Below are 7,329 nucleotides of genomic sequence, written 5' to 3'. Positions count from 1 at the left end.
TTTTCTAAGTGTTGAAAATGTCAAAACAGTTCATTTTGGCATTTCTGAACGAAGTGTTTTTGTTTCAGAAAGATGTTTCATTTCATAATTTCCCATTGCTTCAAGAAAAACATTAAAAAGTCTGTCAAAATTCCAAAACCATTTGTGACTTTGGGTTAAAAAATGGATAGACCTGTGAACCAAAAAAAGCCACAAAACAAAAAAATGAACAACAAAGAGACAGTAACAGCAAGTCAATTGCAGTTTGGAATAGAACTACACTGCAGGGTCACCCAGAGGTGGGGGGCAAGTGGGGCAATTTGCCCCAGGCCCTGGGCCCCACAGGGCCCTCCACAAGAATATAGAATTGCAACTTTTTTTTTTATGGAAGGGGCCCTAAAATTGCTTTGCCCCAGATCCCCTGAATCCTCTAGGCGGCCCTGCCAAACTCAGTCCCCTGCCTCCCAAATATTGAAAGTGAGGTTGCAGGAAACATTCAGATCTAGAGTGGATTACTGGTAGCTCCCTCCTTTCTGGCCTGTTTCATACCCATATGTCACCTCTCCAGTGCATACAAAATACAACTGTTGAGATAATCTCTCGCCTTCTACTCTGATCCTCACATTCTACTCTGAATCCTTCCATTGGGTCCCCCCTCATTCCATCAAGTAGAAGCTTCTTGCCCTGACCTTGAAGTCCCTTCACAATCTGCCCTATGATAGTTAAACACTTTCTCATTGCATTTGTCCTCCTATTACTCTGCCCTTCTGCAGATCCCTGTTTGATACACATGCTATCATGTCTATTACCTTCTTCTACTTCAAATCCTTCTCAAGACCTATTTCCCAGAGGGCAACAAAAATGATTAGGGGGCTGGAGCACATGACGTATGAGGAGAGGCTGAAGGAACTGGGATTGTTTAATCTGCAGAAGAGAAGAACGAGGAGGGATTTGATAGCTGCTTTCAACTACTGAAAAGGGGGTTCCAAAGAGGATGGATCTAGACTGTTCTCAGTGGTACCTGATGACAGAACAAGGAGTAACGGTCTCAAGTTGCCGTGGGGGAGGTTTAGGTTGGATATTAGGAAAAACTTTTTCACTAGGAGGTTGGTGAAGCACTGGAATGGGTTACCTAGGGAGGTGGTGGAAAACCCTTCCTTAGAGGTTTTTAAGGTCAGGCTTGACAAAGCCCTGGCTGGGATGATTTAGTTGGGAATTGGTCCTGCTTTGAGCAGCAGGTTGGACTAGATGACCTCCTGAGGTCCCTTCCAACCCTGATATTCTATTATTCTATTCTATGATTCTACTGTGATGCTTAAGAGAAATTAGCTATTTAGTAACAGTGACTAGTTAAAGAGGCATTTGGGGATAGCTCATATTTATTCATTTATGTTACAAGAGAGTAGGACCATGACTTTTTTGGGTATGTGGACGGCTTAACATAATGTGCATGCTACCAGAATGCAAAGAATGAACATTAATAAAAAAATGAAGCCCGCACTATTCCTAGGCCCCAGTTCAATCAACTACACAAGCACATGATTAACTTGAAACATGTTTGGTCCCACTGACTTCACTGGCACTGCTCACATGCTTAAAATTGCTACATACATACGTTCCTTGTTGCACGAGGGCTCTAGTTTCTATGAGTGTCTTATTTTTGATATTATACATTAAACAGATCGTTGTGACACATTTGGATCTTGGAAGGTTGACAGCTAAGGTAAGACATCCACCGAATTTACAGAAACTCCACACAGTTCTTTGACTTTCTACTTCATTGGATTATGTTGTTGATCTAGTTCAGAGACACTCAAACTGTGGTCCATGGACCACCAGTGGTCCACGAGCTCCATTCAGGTGGTCTGCAGATAGTTCCCTCTAAAGTGCACACCTGGACGGCCACAAATGAGAGAATGAAGGACCGCCCACCTAATTAGTGGAGCTGCGCAGACATGGCTCCACTAATTAGGTGCCTGGACCCTGGAGAAGACGAACATATAAAGGTGAGATGGTGGCCTTGGGGGGGAATAGGAGGTAGGTGGGAGGTGGCAGTGGGGTGAGAAGAGGGGAGGGGGGGGGAATTTGGGACATGCAGGGCTGCGGCAGTCAGAGAAAGAGGCAACTTTCCCCAGCTCCAGGGCTGCGGCTGCCAGAGAGAGATGGTCCTCCTTCCCAGCCTCAACTCTGCGGTTGTTGCGGCAGGGGAGAGACCCCCCACTCCTTCCCAGCCCCAGCTTGGGGGCTGCCGTGGTGGGGAAGACAGGACACATCCATCGCATTTGAAAGGTAAGACTACTGATATTAAAATATGAGTTGTGTGCTTTTATTTGTAGAATAATAAACTATTATTAAGGGTTTTTTTAAATGTAACTTTTATCCAATAGTCAGCTAATAGTACAAACAACATTTGGAAAGATCATTAAGTGGTCTGCTGAGACCCTCAGCAATTTTCAAGTAGTCTGAGAAAAAGAAGTTTGAGAACCACTGATCTAGTTCTTATTGAGTCACACATACACACATTTACAAAGGCCCTACAAAGTTTAATGTGGAGAAGTAACAGTGATTCATCATTGTAACAAATTGTAAATGTTCACTCAGTCCCTCTATTTTTAGAAACATTTACAATCAAAACTGAAAAATTAGTATTTATAATCTGATATGGCCATAGCATTAGGTCTTGGATACAACCCAGAACAGTCTGGGGTTTTTTGTACCTCATGTAATTAAGACCCATTTGTTGATTTCTTTTCTCCAATCTGTACAGAATAAGGAAAACTAAAACAATGCATTTGCTGTTTCTTTTTTTAGGAGGGAAGTTTAAGCTAAAATAAACCCACCTAGTGCAGTACAGTACAATCAGTATGACTTTGTATTTGTTACTGTTAGCACAAATAAAAGTTAAGGAATTATTTACAGTAGAAAACACTTGTGCCACACACTATTGAAACTAAAAATTTGTTGCTTACACAGTTCTTTCCTACCTTAAGGTGATTAAAAGTTAAAAGACTAGGCATAGAACAGTCTTCCAAAATAGATAATAACTTTCAGTTCAGAGTCTCAATACAGTGTGTAATCAACATTCTTTTCTATTGTTAGTAGATATGTTAGAAAATAATTATGAATGGTATCTATATATGATTAGATTGCTTAGTTACTTTAACTTTCGCCTAATGTTACAACCATTTCTAGTAGCATAGGGCCAGATTTTTACTCTAGGTGCATTCAATTCCATGCAAGTGTTAACAGCATAAAACTGGTTGTGATTGTGCAAATATCCATTGTACACATTGGTTATTTGCATGTGTAATTCTATGTACACACAACTTTACACACAACTGTGTAAGTCTGAACATCTGGGTCCATGTGACCATCTCATATAAAAGTGCACAATTGTGAGATATTTGTGAGCTATGGGTTGCCATATCCTCTCATTTTCAGTGTAAGCCAACAGCAATGCAGAAGGGCTGCTGTGTAAGGCTGACCCTAGGTTTCATATGAAATAAAACACATGGGGCCTCAGACAGATGTGTAACCTGCATGACATCTGTGGATTTGGAGGGTTCAACAGTTGGGCAGGACAGGTATATTTGACCTTAGGGGGATGCAGAAAAGTTAACAAGCAATGTACCTCAGGGTGCTTAATATTACTGACAGAATAAGGCGGCTTTCAGCAGCTAGAATGGGGCAGAAAGGCCTTCAGCGGTTGTGTGGAAATTGCCCCTCCTCCCTCCATATTTCATCCTTAAAGGTGGGTGGCTGGCCATTGGACACAAATGATCCTGGATGTGAGATGAGAGGAAGTACTAGTAACACGGATCTCTGGGTTTCACACTTGGTACAGCCTAGAGTTGGCCCAGCTAACATGCTCATATAGTTAGAGTTGGTTTGAAATTTTCCTTTGAAATGTGTTATTGACTGAAAGTGTGGTTTCCACAAACTAGACAATTTCCCCAAGAGGAAAATAAGTTGTTTGGGGTCTGTTTGACCCAAAACAAACCATTTCATTCTATTGGATTGTATCAAAACATTTCAGCTCAGTGTGAATCTGAGTATGCCTGAGCTACTGCAGTACCTTATGGGAGCTGTAGGGTGGGTGCCTCATATCCGCTATGGGTCAGGTTCCCTGGCTGGACTACAACCATGAAATACCACCATCTAGCCTCTGGATAACCTGCTTAGGTGCATCAGGGGAGTCCCATAACCAAAGTGCAACTAGGCTACATCCCATAGTTGAGAATAGGGGCATGAAACACCCAAATCACAACTCCCATACAGTACCACAGTGGCTCTGGTGGATGAAATGTAACAAAAAGGTTTTGTTTCACATCAATTTTATATCAGAATATCACATTTTCTTTTAAATAAAGATGTCAAAATGAACTTATAGCAGGGGACATCCAGCTCTTGAGTGCATCTTGCTGCTGCATTTAGTATTGCAGGCCTTTTCCTGCTCCTGGCACCCATGACAATTGTCAACCCTGCTTGGTGAGTCTTTAGTGGCTCAGCCCATCACAGTCAAAAATGAACCCTTTCCAGGGTATTAAGCAAACAGTCTATTTCCCCTTAGTAGGGTCTTCAGTCCTGGCACTGGGTCCCCTTTAAATGCAGCGCTTTGTTTGAACTCCCAACTCAATCCTGCCTCCTTTGTGGGGTTTACACCACATTACTTGTGGCCATCAAGGGAACCCAGGCCTGCCCACTCTTTCAGATTCGGACCCATAGACTCTATACACAACAGCTATGTGCTGCTCAATTTCAGTTTGCTGGCACTTCTTCCCTGGACCCTTTTTGCTTACCTCAGGGTTAAGCTTCTTAGGACCTCTCTCCCTATGCAAGCCCAGCTACACAAAATGCAGCCAGAAACAGACTCTTGCTATTCCTTTGGCCACAGAGGAGCATCCTTTCCTACTCTGATCCCAGCCAGGAACTGACCTGTTAAGGCCCTGCAGCTCCTTTTATTTGAGTCTGCTTGGCTCTAATTGGCTACTTCCAGGAAGACTCTCTAGGCAGGCCTGGAGGACCCACCTTCACTGCTCCTTTCCTGGGGTGCAGTGTAATAGGAGCACAGAGCTCCCTGAAAAGCCTAGTACACTCAGTCACAGAATTGTTTTAATATTCCTGAGTTGAAATTTGTTGTAACTTTTTATTCTGTGAAAAATATTGCTTATTTGACTTTCTGGTTGCATTTCAGGACAAAAATCAAATGTCAAAATATTTGCCACAGGATGGGAAGGCAATTTGTAGGCTGTAGGCACACAAACGAAAAGCCCATGGGCCATACACAGAGAACCAACAACCATCCACTTGGATAGCATGGTTTTTAATACAGCCCCCATTACTAATAGATATGGCCATATAGCCCTCCCAATAACTCATGTACCTAACAGATATTCCATGCTGCAATTGGCTTCTTTCTTGTAGTAGGTGACGATGTAGTGAGTGGAGTGGTATTGCATAGCCACCATTGTGGTTTACAAAGCCTTCCTACCTACTTTCAATGCAATTTCCACCCTTTCGCTCTGCTTCAGAGCGCAGCTTATTTATTTCACAGAGTGACTGTTTCTAATCACTATTACTGTGGTACATACAGATGCTGAATTATAAAATGAACAGATTTTAATTTTACAATTCCCCCAGCTCCATCTTTGATGTCCTTTACTTGCAGTCACCTCCCACCAACTCCAGTGACTCTGTATCTCTGTTGGTGCCCGTTGACGGGCATCCCAACCTTTCACTGCTGGAGATGGAATTCAGCTTCTGGTTTAAGTGAAAAATTAAACAGTCTTCTGAAGAGAAAAACAAAACCTCTTGCATGTCAATTCCTGTTCTAAATGTATCATTTCTGCTAATTTGGGTCACCGCAGAGGGCTTATATAGGAGGTGGCTATGTCTGTCAGGGTGGGCCTCAGAGACAGAAAGGCCCTACCTTGGCAAACTTCCTGCAAGATACAACTCTTCTGAAGCTATGGTAACATATTAATTTTTCTAGCACTTTCAAAGCTTTCCATAACTGTATACATTGTGGAAATTATTCCTGACCTGGAACCACAGGGTTAACAAAATCTGCCCAAGGCACTTCAAAAAAAAGGGCCTTGTTAGGCCAAGGGCTAGCTCTTAGTCTTTCATTTCAGGGCTGGATACTACACCATTAGAATCAATGGGAATAGGAAAGACCCTTACTAAGTACTGAACTGATTCACATTTCCTTTTAGCGTGCACAACAAAAAGATGTAAAAGTTAGACCCAGGCTCAATTCTTCATAAAGAAAATACTGATTCTGTGAACCCGTGTAAAATGTCACATTATATGCAGTGGTGAGCTGGAACCAGTTGTTAAATTTAGAAGACGGTGTAGAACCAGCTGCTACAGGGGTGGGCGGGCAAACAACTCCTGTCCCTGGGCCACATCTGGCCCATGGGACTGTCCTGTCTCCCGCCTGAGCTCCAAGCTGGGGAGGCTGAGGCTGCCCCCTTCCGCAGAGCCGTCGCATGCTGAGCCGCTGGCACCAGCGCTCTGGGCAGCTCTGCAGCTCCTGCCACCTTGAGCAGCAAGATATAGGGGGGGCTGCAAGCTCCAGCGGACCACGCAGCATGATCTGGCATCCTTACATGCTTCCCTGAGCAGCATGATCATGGGGCTGGGCCAGGGCTGGAAGGAGGAGTTGGATAAGGCAGGGGCCGAGCAGAGAGTGGTTGAAGGGGGGCAGACGCTTGGGAGGGCGGTCGGGGCTGGGGAATGGGAGGGTTGGGTAGGCATGGGAGTTCCAGGGGGTCTGTCGGGGTGGTGGTGGACAGAGTCGGGGCAGTCAGGGGACAGGGAGGGGGGCAAGTTGGGTAGGGGCAGAGATGTCCCAGTATGCCCCAGTACGGCATACCAGCAAGGGCCGGTGCACCGTACCGGGGTGACCTGGCTTCCCCCAGGGTTAATTTAAAGGGGCTGGAGCCCCAGGCCCTTTAAATAGCCCCCAGAGCCCTGCAGCCCTACCCCAGGGCTCCAGCAGCAGGGCTCTGATGGCAATATAAAAAGTCTGGGGCTCCAGTTGCCTCTGCTGCCCTGGCCCTTTAAATAGCCACCAGAGCCCTGCTGCTTCCCCAGGGCTCCGGCAGCTATTTAAAGAGCCGGGGCAGGTGGTAGAAGCAGGGGAGCTGCGGCCCTTTAAATAGCCCCCAGAGCCCCAGGCTGCTGCTACTACCCCAGTGGTGGAGTGGGGGAGGAGATACTTGTGGGTTCTGAGGGGGGCAGTCGGGGGCAGGACGTGGGTTGGGGTTGCATGAGAGCGGGGGGGGGGTGGAAATACAGTCATATGGGGCTTGTAGTCACCACACGGTTCCCCACAGGGTCTTTGGG

The sequence above is a fragment of the Gopherus flavomarginatus genome, chromosome 3, assembly GCF_025201925.1.
Source record: "Gopherus flavomarginatus isolate rGopFla2 chromosome 3, rGopFla2.mat.asm, whole genome shotgun sequence".
NCBI lineage: Eukaryota > Metazoa > Chordata > Testudines > Testudinidae > Gopherus > Gopherus flavomarginatus.
This window is presented reverse-complemented; position numbering follows the sequence as displayed.